Source organism: Eulemur rufifrons, chromosome 4 (assembly GCF_041146395.1).
Source record: "Eulemur rufifrons isolate Redbay chromosome 4, OSU_ERuf_1, whole genome shotgun sequence".
NCBI lineage: Eukaryota > Metazoa > Chordata > Mammalia > Primates > Lemuridae > Eulemur > Eulemur rufifrons.
In genome coordinates this window covers 26,685,258-26,704,567 of record NC_090986.1, presented here as the reverse complement: position 1 = coordinate 26,704,567, position 19,310 = coordinate 26,685,258, and the positions used below count along the sequence as shown (strand labels likewise).

Sequence of the window (19,310 nt, the reverse complement as noted above, 5' to 3'; positions counted from 1 at the left end):
AATATTGGAGAATAGTTTATGTAGGATGGGCACCAGTTCTTCTTTGTATGTATGGTAAAATTCAGGTGTGAACCCATCTGGACCAGGGCTTTTCTTTTTGGGAAGGTTTTTTATTGCTGTTTCGATTTCAGTTCTTGATATTGGTCTGTTCAGGTACTCTATTTCTTCCTGGTTAAGCCTGGGAAGACTATGTGTTTCTAAAAATTTGTCCATTTCCTCCCCGTTCTCCAGTTTGTGTGCATAAAGATTTTTGTAGAATTCATAGATGATATCTTGTATCTCTGTAGCATCGGTTGTGATTTCTCCTTTCATGTTCCTAATGGAGGTTATTAGAGATTTTACTTTTGTGCTCTTGGTTAGTCTAGCCAGAGGTGTGTCTATTTTGTTTATCTTTTCAAAGAACCAACTTTTTGTTTTATTAATTTCCCTTATAGTTTCTTTGTTGTCCTTTTCATTTAGTTCTGATTTGATCTTAGTAATTTCTCGCCTTCTGCTGGGTTTGGGATCGTTCTGTTCTTCTTTCTCCAGTTCTTTGAGTCTATTCGTTAGGTTGTCTATTTGCATGTTTTCTGTCTTTTTGATATAGGCATTTATGGATATGAATTTTCCTCTCAGGACTGCTTTAGCTGCATCCCATAGATTTTGATAAGTTGTATCTCCATTGTCATTTAATTCAAAGAAATTTTTGATTTCCATCTTGATTTCTTCTTTTATAGAATAATTATTCAGGAGAAGGTTATTTAGCTTCCATGACTTTGAGTAAGAGTGAGGGTTTCTGTTTGTGATCATTGTTACTTTTATTCCGCTGTGATCTGAGAAGATGCATGGTATAATTTCTATTTTTTTGAATTTTTGAAGACATGATTTATGTCCTAGGACATGGTCAATCTTAGAGAATGTCCCGTGAGCTGATGAGAAGAATGTATATTCTGTGGACTTTGGGTAGAATGTCCTATAGATGTCAGCCATGCCCATTTGTTCTAGCATTCTATTGAGGTCCATTATGTCTTTGTTTATTTTCTGTTTAGAGGATCTGTCCTGTACTGTCAGTGGGGTGTTAAAGTCTCCAGCTATTACAGTATTGTTATCTATCATTTGGTTGAGATCTAGTAGGGTTTGCTTTATGAATCTAGGTGCACCTAGGTTGGGTGCATATATATTGAGTATAGTCATGGCTTCTTGATGAATTGTGCCTTTAATCAGTATGTAGTAGCCATCTTTGTCTTTTATTATTTTTGTTGGTTTGAAAGCTAAGTTATTGGAAATTAAGATTGCCACACCAGCTTTCTTTTGGTTACCATTTGCTTGAAATATCGATTTCCATCCTTTTATTTTCAGTCTAAATGCATCTTTGCAGGTTAGGTGAGTTTCTTGAAGACAGCAGATACTTGGATTGTATTTTTTTATCCATTGGGCCAGTCTATGTCTCTTGAGCGGGGAGTTCAAGCCATTCACATTTATTGAGAAAACTGATAGGTGAGACAGTTTTTTGTTCAGCTTGTTGGGTAGAACTTCATTGTGATCTTTTCTCTCCTGGGCCATTGTGGTATCTGGAATTTCATGTTTAGCTCTTGAGTAGTTTTACATTCGTGGATCTTTCTTGTGCTGATCCGTGTATAATTCTCTTTTGAGTACTTCTTGGAGGGCTGGTCTTGTCTTGGTGAATTCCCTCAACCTTTGTTTATCTGAGAATGTCTTGATTTCTCCTTCGTATAGAAAACTTAGCTTAGCTGGGTACAAGATTCTAGGCTGGGCATTATTCTGTTTCAGAAGCGTGAAAATGGGGCCCCAACCTCTTCTTGCTTGTAAGGTTTCAGCTGAGAAATCTGGCGTAATTCTGATGGGTTTTCCTTTGTAAGTTACTTGTTTCTTTCTCCTTACAGCTCGGAGAAGTGACTCTTTAGTGGATATTTTGGTCAACCTGATGACTACGTGGCGTGGTGTTTTCCTATTTGCTATGAATCTCCCAGGGGTCCTTTGAGCTTCTTGAATCTGTATGTCTAGAGTATTGGCAAGGCCTGGAAAATTTTCCTCGATTATGTCTTCAAATAGCTTGTCCAACCCTTGCTTGTTATCTTCTTCACCCTCAGGAATGCCAATAACTCTCAAGTTAGGTTTCTTCACATAATCCCACATTTCTTGAAGACTCAGATCATTTCTCTTACTTTTTCGATCTATCTCTGTGACTGACTTATTTAGTTGGAAGGAGTTATCTTCAATTTCTGAGATTCTTTCCTCTGTTTGATCTACCCTGCTCTTGAGACTTTCCACAGTGTTTTGTAGCTCTCTGAGTGAATTCTTCACTTCTAGGAGTTCAGTTTGGTTTTTCTTCAATATTTCAATTTCTTTAGTGAATTTTTCCTCCAAATCCTGTATTTTTTTTGTGTTTTCCTTGTGTTGTTTATCCATTGATTCTTGTATATTATTCAGCTTGTTTATAATCCATAATTGGAATTCTTCCTGTGACATGTTGGTGTTTTGAGTCTGGTTTGTGTCAAATGGTTGGGAGCTGGTATTTCTCTTTGGGGATGAGCTTTCCATTTGATTCTTTTTGCTCTCCGTGTTTTTTCGCTGGGCTCTTCCCATCTAGATTTGTCGTTGGATCTTTACTTATAGGTTTAGTCTGGTTAACAGGACTCTTTGTGCTCTATTCTTAGGCTGTGAAACAGTCTAGGTATGTTGCTTCTTTTGGCAAGAGGGGGAGACTGTTGTGTATTGTTCAGAGATTTTTCTGTTTCCGTTGGGGGACTGCTTCCGATGGGTCCAATCCTAGAGGATTGGAGTGATCCAGGACCGCTTTGGTGAGTTAGGACACTGTGTTGTGGTCTTTCAGAAGGCAGGCAGGGTCCACACTAATAGTAGACCGAAATTCTCTTTGTTTGTTTATTTGTTTGTTTCCCTTTGGTTCTTCCTCTATAGGGGAGGTTTCTGACTCTATCTGCCGGCAAGATACTAGCTATGGGGAGAGGACGGTGACTTTGCTTGCTCAGCGCCCCAGTTGCTGTAGCTCCCACGGGCAAAAGTCTGTCTTGGCCCAATGTCCCCAGGGATCAGGTTCCACACTCTCGCTTCTGGAGAAGTATTCAGTGTTTACACTTGGGCAGGGATCCTATATAAGGTCCGTGGACCAGGGGAGAGGGCCGTCCAGGGAGCCTCTTGGTACCCTATTGCTCCGCAGTGACTTGGCTGTGGGCCCTAGAGTGGCGATTGCGTGCCCGCAGATCTCCGGCCCTGGGGGTGACTGCTCAGGATCCAGTATGTACCAGAGCCAGGGACCTGGCCCGTTCCGAAGCTCACCGTGGGTCCCCAGTTAGAAGGCGAAAAGAGAGGAGAAAGAGAAGAGAAAAAAAAAAAAAAAAAGAAAAAAAGAAAAGGAAAGAAAGAAAAGAAAGAGGAGAAAATGAAAGAGAAAAGAAAGAAAGAAAAAGAAAAAAAAAAAAAAAAAAGAAAAGAAACGCAAAAAGCCAAACCAAAAAACACCAAAAACGCCAACAAAAATGAACAAAAACAAACTACATAGCACTTCACCACACCGCAAGGCAGAAAGATACACAAATCTGAAGTATATAATTCAGCGACTCAATGTTTTTTTGTTTGTTTGTTTGTTTTACGCCTTAGCACAGCTCTGCCCCTTCACTTCCGCTCGGCTGGGTCCGGAGCGGCCATTAGATGTTTTTGTTTTTACGCCTTAGCACAGCTCCGCCCCTTCACGCCCGCCCGGCTGGGTCCCGGGCGGTTTCGCAGTGGATTTCAAGATGGCGTCTGCGCGCCCGCACAGCTCCGAGGGTGGTGGGGATCCAACCTCCGCGCTCAAAAAGGCGCGGCAGCCAGAGGCCCAGAGGGCAAAGGTGCCCGCCGAGGCTGTCCGCCGCCAGAAAAAAAAAGAAAAAGAAAAGAAAAGGAAAGAAAAAAAAGAAAAAACCCAAAAAAAACAAAAACAAACACAAACACAAACAAACAAAACCCAGAAGAAATTTACCAAGAATAAAATATACAGTTCGGCGAGCCTATTCTTCTTGTTCGTGTTGTTTTTTTTTTTTTTTTTTTTTTTTGCCTTAGCGCAGCTCTGCCCCTTCACCCCGAGCGCGGCCCCGGCATATCCCGTACTCCTGGCGTTGGTTCAGAGACCAGTGGAGGGCGCCGGGTAGAGAGAGCCGCTCGGCACTTTATGGTTCCCGAGCGGTTTCGCCCTCGCTTTCAAGATGGCGCCTGCAGAGCTCCGGGGCTGGAGGAGACCGGCTCCTCGCCAGGCAGAGACCGCCACTGCCCGAGGGCTGGCGAGCAAGGACGCGCACCAGGGGGTCACCGGCTGGAGAACCGCCGAAAAAGGCAGCACGGGCAGAAAGAGCCGCTGGGCACTTTTTGGCTCCCGAGCGGCCCCGCCCTCGCTTTCAAGATGGCGCCTGCCGAGCTCCGGGGCCGGAGGGGGCCGGCTCCCCGGCAGGCGGAGACCGCCACTGCCCAGGGGCTGGCGAGCAAGGACGCGCACCGGGGGTGACCGGCTGGAGAACCGCCGAAAAAGTCAGCACGGGCAGAAAGAGCCGCTGGGCACTTTTTGGCTCCCGAGCCGTTTCGCTCTCGCTTTCAAGATGGCGCCTGCCGAGCTCCGGGGCTGGAGGGGACCGGCTCCCCGGCAGGCAGAGACCGCCACTGCCCAGGGGCTGGCCAGCAAGGACGCGCACCGGGGGTGACCGGCTGGAGAACCGCCGAAAAAGGCAGCACCGGCAGAAAGAGCCGCTGGGCACTTTTTGGCTCCCGAGCCGTTTCGCTCTCGCTTTCAAGATGGCGCCTGCCAAGCTCCGGGGCTGGAGGGGACCGGCTCCCCGGCAGGCAGAGACCGCCACTGCCCAGGGGCTGGCCAGCAAGGACACGCACCGGGGGTGACCGGCTGGAGAACTGCCGAAAAAGGCAGCACGGGGTACGACGCTATTTGCTGTCCGGGAGTCTTTTGTGTTTTTCCGCCCTGGGGCAGATCCGTCCCTCCTCGCCAAGCGCTGTCTCAGCTGAGATTCCCCCAGGTTCTAAGGTAATTTCTCAAAAAAAGCCTCCTGTCTCCAATGCGCCACGTATCCCTCAGTGATTCTGTGCTGGCCTGGGTCAGGGCTCCGTTCAATTGGGAGCGGAGGGCTAGCCGCTTTCCCGAGAGGCTGCACCCACCCCGGCTGGGGGCGGGTGTATCCGACCCGCGCTCCGCTGGCTAGTGTCTGTCCCGCGTTCCCAATTTTCGTTCACCTCAGACCTCACTCGCTCTGTCTGTCCCACGCTGATTCTCCGTGGATTCACACCGCTGTTCCTGTGTGGGAGCGGTCTTCTAGCGTTGTGGCAGGTCCGGACCGATGCCTTCCCTCCCAGGAGCGCAGATTCAGGCCGTCACCACCACTCCGCCATCTTTGATCCTGCACATGTGTTTAATGAAGAATTCTTTATATACGGTTTTTTATAGTGAGTATACTTTATGATTTTATGTGATTACTAGAAAATGAGAGGCATTTTAGAATTGGTATAAGAATAACTTCCAGTTTATATTTAGTGATATTAATTGCTAATTTTTAATAAAATGAGCTGTTCAATTTAATACTACTTAATATAAACTTCACAGAGCTACAGATATTTATAATTTTTTAATATCAGCAATACTTACTCTACAGCTGTGCCACTGAATGTGGTATCTCAAGCAGGACCACCACCACCACTTGGGAAAGTATTAGAAAAGCAGAATTTTAAGCCTCACTCAGTCCTACTGAATCAGAATGACATTCAATAAGATAACCAAGTGATCTGTATCCACGTTAAAGTTTGGGAAGCATTTTTTCTAGATAATATATCCAGTCATGTGCCACATAAAGATGTTTTGGTCAATGATGGACCCATATAAAACAGTGGTCCCATAACATTATAATGGAACTGAAAAATTCCTATTGCCTGATGATGTCATAGCCGTCATAACATAACACAATGCATTACTCATGTGTATGTGGTGATACTGGTGTAAACAAACTACTGTGCCAGTAGTATAATAAAAGTATAGCATATACAATTGTGTATAATACGTCATACTTAATAATGATAATAAGTGACTATGTTACTGGTTTGTATATTTACTATACCATACTTTTATGGTTATTTTATAGTATACTCCTTCTACTTAAAAAAAAAAATAAAAGTTTACTGTAAAACAGCCTCAGGCAGGGCCTTCAGGAGATATTCCAGGAAAAGGCATTGTTATCATAGGAGATGAGAGCGCTATGTGTTTTATTGCCCCTGAAGACCTTCCAGTGGGACAAGATGTGGAGGTAGAAGACAGTGATATTGATGATCCTAACCCTGTGTAGCCTGGGTAATAGGTGTGTTTTTATTGTAGTTTTTAACAAAGAAGTTTAAAAAGTAAAAAAAAAAAGAAAAATTTATATATAAAAAGCTTATAGAGTAAGAATATAAAAAAAATTTTTTATATAGCTGTACAATGTATTTGTGTTTTAAGCTAAACATTATTACAAAAGAGTCAAAAAGTTAAAAAAAAAATTAAAAAGTTTATAAAGTAAAAAAGTTACAGTAAACTAGGGTTAATTTTATTGAGGAAATAAAAACCTGTTTTATAAATTTAATGTAGCCTAAGTGTACAGTATTTATAAAGGCTGTGGTAGTGTACAGTAACGTCCTAGGCCTCCACCTTCAGTCACCACTCACTCACTGACTCACCCAGAGCAGCTTCCAGTCCTGCTAGCTCCATTCATAAGTACCCTATTTATAGGTGTACCATTTTTTTGTCTTTTATACCATATTTATACCACATGTTTTATATATTTAGACATGTTTAAATACACAAATACCATTGCGTTACAATTGCCTATGGTATTTAGTACAGTCACAAGCTGTACAGCTTTGTAGCTTAGGAGCAATAGGCTGTATATACCACATAGCTTAGGTATATAGTGGGCTATACCATCCAGGTTTGTTTAAGTATACTCTATGATGTTTGCACAAGGATGAAATAGCCTAACGCTACATTTCTCAAAAAGTATCCGTGTTGTATAGTGACATATGACTGTACACACACACACACACATACATATTTTAATGTAAAAGGTAAGTGTTTAAAGCTGGGAAAAACAACTGTTTTCTAATGTGGACAATTGAAACCAAGTAGTTTAGTTAACCCATAAATAAAAGATCCAGTTTACCTTCATGCTGCAAACATATTTACTTGGTTTATTAAAACAGATTCTAGGGTTTTTTTTACATTTTTAATTTCTGATTTAAGTGTAAGTTGAAAAATGAATAAATATGTGGGTGTGGAAATGAAGTATGAAGGAATGCCCTTGAATGCAATTATAATATTATGGAAATGACTTCACAGTGGGTGACCCTTACTATTGAGTTTTTTAAAAGAAGGGGGAAAAATGTCATGCAGAATGAATATCTGTGGATAAAAATGTCATCTGTTAAGCGCATGCTGAATTATTCCTGGAATCACTTTATAATATGATGTTGCTTTAGTGCAGTTTAGGGAAAACTACTATTATTAAAAGCAATGACTTTACTTTTATAATAGCTGATAAAAATAGAAGTAGAGAAAGAATGAATTATTAGAATTTCTAGCTTCTTCAGACCTGCTTTTTCTTTATCCATAAATGAGGCAAAGTGGAAACATGAATTTACCAATGAGATTAATGAAATAAAGGAAGTCTCTAGCACTAATTAAAATTAAAAAGGATGAACAGATGGTCTTAACACAGCTGGAAGTATTAGGATGAAATTCTGCCCATGTGTTTAGTAAGACAGCACTGTTGCAAGAAAACACACCTGTTTACTTTTCTAAAAGCAAAAATATTATGAAATGTGGTTTTTGTTTACTGCTATTTTGGCTGTTAAATCATTCCTTAGTCTTTCAGTCTCTATTGTATCTAGAGATAATCAACTTGAAGTAACTTAATAGTATGTATGATATGTATGTGTTCCCTGTGTCTGATAATATTGATTATGACATTGAAATGGCAAGGTGAGTTTTTGCTATCTACTTAATTTTTTGACCATATGGTCAAAAACACCCATGGAAGGGATGAAAAAGGAAAATAAATATTAGAATATACCTTTGTTTTGATAGATTAGAAATAATATTTTTTAGTTAATATTTAAGGTAATCCTCCAAGCCTCACTGATTATTCAATGTCTTAGAATTTGTGACATATACAGCAGATAAATGACTTTAAATTAGCTTCAATAAATGGTAAATACTTTAATAAATAATAATTTCATTGTTTCCCTAATAGAAATAATAAATACTCAAAAAGAAAGATCAGAGTTTAAGGGGTGCTATCACTGTAGGCCAATCCTTCAAATATGACCACTTTTAACATTTCATTAATTATTCTTGAGCATTTTTCTATGTATATTTTCCTATTGTACATATTTATAATCAGGCTCTATATATACCATTATATTCTAATCACCACTATTTCTAAGGCAACTAAATAATTATTGAGGCATTATTACCAAAAGCAGCATCAGACCCAAACAAGAGTGATATGACAATTTCAAATTTTACTTGATTTTTAAGTATTTAAATGGAGTTTTTTTATTTAAAGGTATAAACTGATATATACTAGCTCTTAGCCCTAAGGTTTACTGGTGCCCACATCTTCTTTCTGTCTTTTTTTTTTTTTTTTTGGGATGAGGTCTCACTCTTTTTTTGCCCAGGTTGGAGTGCAGTGGTGCAATCATAGCTCACTGCAACCTCAAACTCCTGAGCTCAAGAGATCCTCCCACTTCAGCCTCCAGAGTAGCTGGGACTACAAGCATGAACCACTGTGCCTGGTCTTTTTCTCATTTTAATAAATTCACTTTCATTACCCATTATTGAACACTCATCATGAAGCTAGTACAAAGATTTTTATTTGAAATATAAAAGAAGGATCAGGAAAATTGTTATCTTTGCTTTCTTACATATATTGTATTAATATTCAATTCCTAGGGGCTTCCATAGCACAGGACCACAAACTGGATAGCTTAAGGCAACCGAAATTTATTCTCTTACAGTTTTGAAGGCTAAAAGTCCAAAATCAAGATGTTGGCAGGGCATTCTCTCTCTGAAGGCTCTGTGGGGTGGATCTGTTCCCTGTCTTCTCTTACTTCTGGTGTTGCCTGAAATTCTTGGTATTCCTTGATCTTTAGACACATCACTTCAATCTCTGCCTCCCTCATCAATCACACGGCCGTCTTCCTGTGTGTCTCTGTGTCTCTTCTCTTCTTATAAGAACTCTAGGCATAGTGGATTAGCCAGTCCCCACTGCCCCCTCCATGACCTCATTTTTAACTTGACTGCATCTGCAAAGATCTTATTTCCAAACAAAATCACATTCACAGGTATTGGATGTTAGTACTTCAACATATATTTTTGGAGGACACAGTTAAACCCATAATGTATATTTATATTTGACAACATTTAGCTCAATGTCAATAATTTTTATAAATACTTATAGTAAGTAATTACTTACTATAAGAGTGCTTTACTTTTTAAAAATCACTTGCCTCTTTAACGATAGTGTTTTGTGGCAAGTTGAGCTGAGATTGATACTGGTTTTACTGATGAAGAAAAAATAATATATTTGCAAAAAGCTGACCTTTTCCCTGAGCACCAGGAACCCGTTACATGTGTTTTAGTATCGATCCTTCCTGTAGGAAGCAGTTTCTGATGTGGTTCCCAGTGATCCTTGCACTCTTTGTTCACACCCTTGTGTAATCCCCTCACTTTAAGGATGGTCTGGCCTAGTAACTCCCTTCTCCCAAAGTAACAATATGCAATTTCAGATCAGGTTACAGAGCCTGTGACTTCCACCTTGCTGGTGTCTTTGCCACCCTCTTGTGCCTGCTCACTTGCTCTCAGAAAGGCCAGCTGCCATGTTGTGAGATGTTCCATGGAGTGAGCATGACAAGGAACAGAGGGAGGCCTCCCACCAGCAGCTTGTGAGGCACTGAGTTAACAATCAAATAGTGAGGTGCTGAATCCTGCCAACAACTGGGTGCGTGTGCCAGGAAGCAGGTCCTTCCCAGTAGACTACAGCTTGGTGAGGGACCCAGAGCCAGAGGATTCAGCTAAGCCATGCTAGGATTGTTGACCTATAGAAACTGTGACAAAATGAATACCATTTTCTAAGCCACTGAACTTTGGTGTCATTTGTTATGCAGCAGTACATAACTAATATACTTCCTCATGCACATCTACAGCCAGTAGTCAACCCAAGGTGTTTGATATGAAAATGCTATTTTCTGGCTTTTTAAAAAATAAAACAGATTTTACCTTTTTTTTCCTAGTGTTGATGGAGAGGAGGAGGATATATCCATGGAATAGAGGACTGGTGAATGAGAAAGGCAGAATAGCAAGGAAAATTTGTAATTAGTTCTAAAATTCCTAATAATCCAGTCTTGTGTGTTTATAATAAAGATCTCTCTGTATTGCTTGGCAATCCGGATCTATCTCTCTGGAGTTAAAAAGAGATGTGCTTAGGTGTTTGAATGGTTCATATTCACTTTCAAATCCTATAGGTGAAATCTATGTAATTTTAGGGCTCAAGAAATCATCATGAATAATTAAAAAGGAGATTTTTCATGCTATATGGAGATGCTTAGCTTGTTTAGTGGGTGTTTTCCCACTACAAATAAATAATAATTTATTTTCATAAGCATTTGCCAATGGTACTGGTCATGTTGACTGCAGATTCCCTAACTGAATTTTCCCAAGTTGGACCAGCAGTTGCTTATATAGATTTGGTTTGTGCCCCAAGTATACACTTTCTGTTTGAAGATATGTAGCTTTTAGGGGAAGGATGTTACTAATGTTCTTCTTGATTCATCATTTAAACAAAATTAAAGTATGTAATTTTATTGTTCTGAATTTACTGTCACTCTCAGAAACAGCTATTCATTGATCATTTCTGTTGATGAATTCAACAAATCTCATCATTAGCCTGTTTGGTCACTTACGTCTTATACTTTCTTGTGACATTCTATCTCAGAAAGAAAAAAAAAAAAAACAGTGAACTCTTCATCTCCTACTTTTGTTTTTGTATTTTTTAAAGAGAAAATTCTAAATAAAATTCCCAGTACAATAGAGAAACTATATTTCTGCCACGATCTCAAAGACATCAATTTCTGCTATCACCTGACTTCAATTTAGGAGATAGTTTTCCAATGATTAATGACCAGATTTAAAGATAATCTTAGAAATAAAGATTGAACACATCTTTTCTCTAATACTCTGCTATATCTCTTTTCCCTGGTATATCCTGTTATACTTTTGGATCACTTACAAAGATTTATTTACACAAAACTGTGCATCCTTGGTGTATTACTTTAAAGGTGCAATCATTCATTGATGTGCAATTCATCTTGATTTCATAGCAGTTTGATGAAAACCCATCCTTTAGAGGTGTTACATTCGTATAAATGAGAATGATTGTATCCCTTTCCCCAAAAAGTTTACTCTCATTGCACTCATAGATTTAAGGTAGCATTGAAAATGAAACTAATTGTATCTCTATGAAACATTACGTTTAAAAAAGAAAGTGAGTTTTCTACACTTAAAGAAAGGCAAGATTTGGTCAGTAATAATGTACCTATAGAGTTCAGTGCTAAGTCTTAAATTCTGCATTAACATTGTCCTAAAAAAACGTAGTTTAGTCATTTTTAATTGATTCTAAAGTATGAAATCACCTTGAAGAGTAGAATCAGAATTTGAAATGTCTTAATAACTTGTGAACAACAGTCAAATAATACTCAGTGAGTTGAAGTGCAACTAGTATTTTTTTTTAAGTGCCACAAAGACAATGAGCAGTCTTTTCCTGATGTTCTTCATGGGTTTTGACTTGCCTGTTAGTTGCAAGGCCTTGAAAAGATTTGTCAAAAGCCAAGACAATAAGCCAGCCACTTACTATGAAGCCCCCTTTCTCCTAAAAGCAGAAGCAGAGCAGGAAAAATCATCAAAGAAACGCAAGAACGCTTCTCAGACACTTTCTAACCTGGTAAATCTAGTTAAGGAGTTTGCAATGAAAGAAAATGAAAAAATTTCACTCCAGAGAAATAAAAATAGAGAGAGCAGATTTCTCAGAGGGCTTCCGTGCCTGGTGAAGATTTGGTCACTTCATCCTGAAGCAGTTTACAGCTCATAAAACCCCCTGCTTGTGTGTTACCAATGATTGTCAGAGACACATAAAGAGTCATTGCACTTTATGTTTCCTCGTCTTCCTTATTCATTTGTTAACAAAGTATCTATCATGTATTTAATCAATGATTTCTTTTTAAAATAAGACATTCATAAAATACAAAAAAAAAAGAAAATGAATGTTTTCCACAGATGCGCTATTAAATAACTTGATTAAGGGTGAAAAAATTACATTCACTCCATTTCTTCTGTTTAGATGATCAAGCAAGTCAGCAATTTTTTGGCCAACAGAAAACATACTGGATTCAAAAGTCAGCCTGCATTAATTACAATGCTTTGGTTTTATCCCACTGAAAATTTAATGACTTGACTGAAATCCACCCTATCTATCAATATATTTAGATATTCGGAGCTAGCGTTCACTTCATGGAGGACAGACAGATGCACTTGGAAGCAAAATCTCGATCTTTTCCTGTGTGTGTGTGTGTGCGTGTGTGTGTGTGTGTGTGTGTGTGTATTTAAATGCCCATTCATAAAGGCTAGTTTTTTTTCTTGGTGGCACTTTGAGTGCTCTGATTTCTGTATGGAACATGGTGATATATTTATGTCTGTGCATTCATGTAAGACCTTTTGGAAGTTCTCCCCCTTTCCTACCAGACTGTTTGAAATAGCTCTTTGTCAGTTTCAGTTCACACCCATAAAATTGGCTTCAGGTTTCCACCTTGTTTGAAAATCCCTGGACAATAACCTCCTTAACCCGAACCAGATGGGAAAAAGTTCACCCAAACAATTTTGAAATGTGTTGACCTTGTCCACATATTACAGAGTAGGAGTTTAGAAAACCTAATCTAAAATCTTATTTTCCTTTCCTCAGGGTATGTCAAAGAAAATTCCATAACCCTTCTAAGGTCACATATACATAGATCTGCAAATCTGTAACATCTTCCCTCACCCATTTTTCCCCCAAACCTGCTTTAAGTTTCTGGAGAGTCATCTAGTGTCTTCTTTCCTTCTCCTTTCTGAGGATGGCCACCAGCAATGCCTGCTGCCCGCCAGGATTCTTTCTGTGATTACCTAAGTCATTTCTTCCCTGTAGTTATCCCCACACAAGGGCTCCATCTTCCCATTAATCACGGGTCAAACTATTTCCCATAGGACTACAATTTGATCTCTCCCACCTTTAAGAGGCTTTGGTCTGACTGCTTCCTCATTAGAATGCTCCGTGTAAGGGATCCCCAAATGGACTTGCTGCTCCCTGAAATTATCTTTTCTTGCAGACTAATGTTAATGAGAGAAAAGTCTTGTTTGCAAAATTAAACTGAAGCTTATATTGTGATGTTCTTATTCAGATAATACTCCTTTTATTCATTGCTTTATGCTTAATTGAATATTGGGGACAGTCTGGGAAAAGGCTTTAAGGAACAAATATTTACTGACACAGTAATACTAAAAAGGGAAGGCAAGCATTTCACCTACTGGCATGTGGTTTCATTTTGTGAAGCACCTAAGTTGATTACTATAATCAAAGAAATGTGACTTTGAAAATAATAGTAATACTATTTTCCACTAAAATATACTGCTCTTACCATATACAGATGAAACCTTTCACATATGGACTCTGTTCAGGAATTGTAGAAGAGCTACAGCTAACCACTGGTTAGAGAATATTGCTTTCTCTCTCTCTCTCTCTCTCTCTCTGTTATTCTTCTTCTATAGGTCTGATTACACACTTTTCCCAGAATCTATCCACATTTCACACATCCCCATTTGCCCTTCTCTAGCCCACATTGTCTCTTGTTTGGACCACTAAATAATCTCATGAGGGGTCTCCCAGCTTCCATTCTTGCCCCTCCCCACAGTTTATGCTTCATAGAACAGCCAAAGTGATGTTCTTAAAGGGAAGATAGTAAGTATTTTCACCTGCAGGCCATATTATCTAGTTCACACCCTCTCAGCTCTGATGTAATGTGAAACCATGAAACTAGGCATGAAACCAGCCATAGATGATGGGTACAGAGATATGTGTGGCTGTGTTCCGATACAATTTTATAATATTTGCACACACTGACAGCCTTCCTGTTGGCCAGTTGGCCAACCCCTGCTTTAAAATTAAGGATCAGAAACTGGCATTGTCCTGTCTGAGTACCTCCTTTGTCTTCTGATTTTGGGACCATAAAATCTGATCTCACCTCCTGGCCTCCATGGCTTACGAAGCCTTACTTCTCTGAACACACTGCTTACCACCCCTAACCAGGACCCCTCCCTGGTGCATCCCTCACAGACTCTAACCAGTCTGGCTGGCTTGCTGTGACTATCTCTTTCCTTAAGACCTTGACATTTCCTCTTTCCCCAACCTGAAACCTTCTTTACTCCCATCAGCTCTTGGCTGGTGTATTTTTTGGTTTTGTTTTTAATCAGTTGAGTTTTAGCTCAAATTCATCTCTGCAGAGAGGCTTCCCTGACCCCCTGTGCAAATTATTGTTCCCCCATGCCCTACATCAATCACTCTTTACCCATTTAACAGATTTACTTTCTCCAGAGTCCCTTGCTATTTTAAATTATCTTATTTTGTTTATTTATTTATTATATGTGTAGGCATGGACTTTGCTTTTCTAAATCACCGATATCCAAAGAAGTGCTTGGATCATAATTAGTCTACAATTAATGATTGCTGAATGAATTAACAAACGAGAATAGTATGTTTAATATTAGTTCAGAGTCTAAGTATTAAGCATTAATAGAAGAAAAAGTATAACTCCTTCAAGGCTGAACGAAACAGTAAGGAAATGATGTGGAACTGGGTACATCTTGCTTGTTATATTAATTGAGTAGAACTAGAGGGTCTAATTGTCTTAGAGAGCTGCCTGCCCTCTTCTACTCTGTGTGGCTTAACATACACCTGGAGGAAAATTCAACTGGCCATGCTCTCCAAGGACATTGAGATTCTGGAACAGTCCAAGAGAGCACCATCAGGGTTGACAAATAGCATCAGACCATGTTCTCAGAGGAGCAGTCGACACAGTCTGTGTTTGTTCAGCCTGGGAAAGATTTATAGTGGTGAGAATTCTATGTTGGCATACTGCTTTATAATGTACCATGAGCTCAAATATCCAAACACCAATAAATTAATGTAAAAGTGCAAAACGTCATTAGTCATCAGACAAATGTCAATGAAATCTTCAGTGAATATACCACTGTGTACTCATCAGAATAGCTAAAACAAGAAAGATATTATTATTTCTTTCAAGATGTGGATCATTTAGATAATACGAAGAGGTGGTGGCAAGGATGAGGAGCAACTAGAATTCTCAATTTACAGCAGTGCATAAACTGGTACAACCATTTTGAGAAACTATTGGACAGGATCTACAAAAATTACACATAGCACACCTTATGACTCAACCATTCCGTTTCTAGGTATATACCCAACAGAAATGCATACATATGTGTCCTAAAAGAACTGCACATAAAGTTCATAGCAACACTATTCAAATTAGCTCATACTAAAACAACATAAAGTAAATGCATTCATTCAGTGGAATACTACGTGGAAATAAGAATGAAAAAACAATTGCCACATGGAACAAAATGGCTACATCTCATAAACGTAATGGCAAACACAAGAAACTGTACACTGAAGAGTCCATTCTGTATGATTTCATTCATATATAGGTTTTTTAAGAAATCTCTATTAGAAGTCAGGAGCCCAATGATCAGAAAGGGAGTTTCTATGGCATTGATAACTTTCATGCTTTGGGTGCTCATTGCTCAGGCTTGTTCACTCACCTGCACAGTAGTGTGGTCTTTCGGTAGGAAAGGTATGCATTAATAACATGCTCACTGAAACAATTGTTGGTTGCTTAATGGTTCCCCTCACTATGTTAAATGCAGAGCTCACAGAGCTTGCTCTGGTTTCCCTCCCAAAATGCCTGCATGGTCCTCTCCTATACCAAACACTCAGTAACTGCAGGGGACAATGCTATGAGCATGAACAAGGCAGGTGAATATATATTAAGGAGTGATCCAGCTGCCTTATAAACAGACCTGGATGGAAAAATAACAATCTGACCTTAATAAATTACACTTAAACTCTCACTTCCTTTTTGATTTTCGACATACAATTTCAAAACTATACCAATGTCCTTGATCCTTTTTCATTGCATGTTAGTTCCTGAATGGGTTTATGACAATCCCTCTGCTTCCCCAGCAGAGATGTCACCCGGCACTGTCGTCACCCAGCGCCTACCCCCTGCTTTGTGCCATTTATTGTAACTAATTGGCCTAGACTGCGTGAGATCACGTTTAACAAAACATTTGAGGGCTTGTCTGGTTGATATGTGCTTCAGAAGGCTCCCTGAGTGTCTAAGGTTTTCATTAGTTCTTCAAGCACGCTGAGTTAATTATACAGTGCACTAGGTTTTCAGGTTGAATCGTCAACCAGAGAAACGAGTAAACACGGAGATGCTTGGAAAGGGAGTAAAACTGTTTCTTATTTTGGCAGCCTTCGAGCATTACCATGAGAACTTAAAAGTCTTTAACCACCGCCTTTCGCTAAGGAAAAAGTTGATGACCTAGGAGTGACTTACTAGATCCAGGTGGCCCTTGGAAGAAATAAAACAGGACCTCACCTCTTACTGGAATGTGTAATTTGTGGTAAAACTTGAGGGGCCCATTATGCTATGTTGACAGCATTCCTTCTTGAAAGGTCAGGACAAAATGAAAGCTAAAGAAGCAAACCCAGTTTAGATTCTGTGGTCCACAGTGCTTTGTCCTGAGGGAGCATGGGATGCAATGAAGAGAGAGGTTTGCTAAAGGTTGTCGTGTTCATTTTCTGCATTACAGCATTAGTGCACCAGAGGGAAAATGAGGAGGGCTGTGTCTGTAGTTAGCTGTAGTGCTAGGACCAGGGAAAGAGTATGTTTGCTTTTATCGTTCTTTCTTGATCTAATTTCTTGTGTCCAACAGGAATGTGGCAGCCGTACTACATCGAAAAACTCTTAAGTGTTTTGGAGGTGCTGTCAGATGGCTGCTCCCCCCAGCACTGATGTATATTATACATGGGAAGAATCTGGAGGAAGCCTGCTAAGTCTTTTAATCTTGAACAGAGCACCTAGTTTCAGGGTGTAAAACTGGTTTTCATTGACCATTCCTTGACTGCTGGAAATTAGCTCAGTGGTTCTAGGTCATTCACAAAACCCAGCATTGTATTTGGTTTCTGTTTATAGAACTTTGTAAGCTACGTATTAATTCTAAGGAATATTAATTATATCAAATTTATGGCTTATAAGCAATTCTAAACAAGGACAATAATTATTGAAGTATTAGTTTTTCAGTCCTATGCATATGGTGACTATCTTAAGTATGCAGTATAGATATGCATATAGATATGGGTATCAGGCATAGATGTAGATGTGACTTCAGATTACAGATCTGGATATCAGCATGAATTATATAAAAATATGGAATATCCACATAAAGGAAGTCTAGTTATAAAGGGAAGAAATAGCCATATTAGGACATTGAGATGTTTTTAAAGCAGGTCTGACTTTCCTTATCAGTCTTGAAGATGAATTCTAAAATCTAAATGTTTGAGAGAAAATGGGCTCTACGTACATGTAATAATGAAAGTGACTTGGAATGTGAGATCCTTGAAGGCACAGATTTTACATTCTTCATCCCCGTATCCCCAGCACCTTCACATAACAGATGATAAATGGTTGACGAACGAACAAATGAAAGAAAGAATGAATAGTGTATACCTTCATCCACTGTAAGCAAAGGAAAAAAAAATAATCAGTCTCTAAATGTTTCCCCATCGTAGAGAGATGCTGCATTTCCAGCTTTCTACTCTCAGGGGAAAATAAAGCTGTAAATTGCATCCCCCTTGTGCTGTAGTTTCCCAGAGTGATCTCAGTGTGTCCCTACAAGTTTATGCTGAGTGGGAGGCCACCGCACGGCCCCAGCCCTGGAGTGATTTCACTTGCGCTCTGGCAGAATAAGACATTTTACAGCAGGGATCTTCGCAGCTGACAGCCCTATCAACAACTGCAGCTTATTAAGACCACCACCACCACAACAGCAAAACAAATACTGGAGATGAATATAAGACAGATGATTTTGTTTATCTCAAGTGAAAAAGACAAGCAATGAGACCCCTGGGAGCTCTGAAATGAGAAACTTCTAAAGCTAATTGAGATATGATTAAAAAGATTGCTGTGTGTTATTGCCAGCAGTCATTGAGTTTTGTCATTAGGTTTCCCAGTGTTGGAGCAATCAAACCAGTTATGGCTTTAGCAAGCAGCAGAGTAGCTTTTAGAATATGTATTTTCCGGCCGGGCGCGGTGGCTCACGCCTGTAATCCTAGCACTCTGGGAGGCCGAGGCGGGTGGATCGCTCAAGGTCAGGAGTTCGAGACCAGCCTGAGCGAGACCCCGTCTCTACTAAAAATAGAAAGACATTATATGGACAACTAAAAATCTATATAGAAAAAATTAGCCGGGCATGGTGGCGCATGCCTGTAGTCCCAGCTACTCGGGAGGCTGAGGCAGTAGGATCGCTTAAGCCGAGGAGTCTGAGGTTGCTGTGAGCTAAGCTGACGCCACGGCACTCACTCTAGCCTGGGCAACAAAAGTGAGACTCTGTCTCAACAAAAAAAAAAAAAAAAAAAAAAAAAAAAAAAAAAAAGAATATGTATTTTCCGTAAGACAATAACTTATTAAGGGCCTAAGTGGAGTTTGTGAAATAAATTCAATAAATATATTTTAAGAAATTGCTCTCTTTGGTGTCATTTATCAAAGGCTCAGATGTGTCACTTGACTTTTGTCCTTTTACATAGCAGTGCTGTCTAATATAAATACAATGCAAGTCACATATGTGATTTAAAATTTTCGTATAGCCACATTATAAAAAGTAAAAAGAAAGAGGAGAAATTGTTCAAATTTTTCAATTAATCAAATATATCTAAAACAATATCATTTTTGCATGTCCTCAATATAAAAATTGAGATATTTTACATTTTTTCCCTATACTAGTCTTTGAAATCCAGTGTGTATTTTAATCTTAAAGAATAGGTGGGACTATAGGCATGTGCCACCACACAGGGCTAATTTTCCTAATTTTTGTAGAGATGGGGTCTCATTCTTGCTCAGGCTGG

General features: G+C 39.4%; 1 protein-coding gene across 1 annotated transcript in view; it reads left to right on the top strand.

The window, feature by feature from the left end:
- GPC6 (glypican 6) overlaps nt 1-19,310 on the top strand; it is a 1,073,132-nt gene that overhangs the window by 447,136 nt on the left and 606,686 nt on the right. The window lies entirely within an intron of this gene.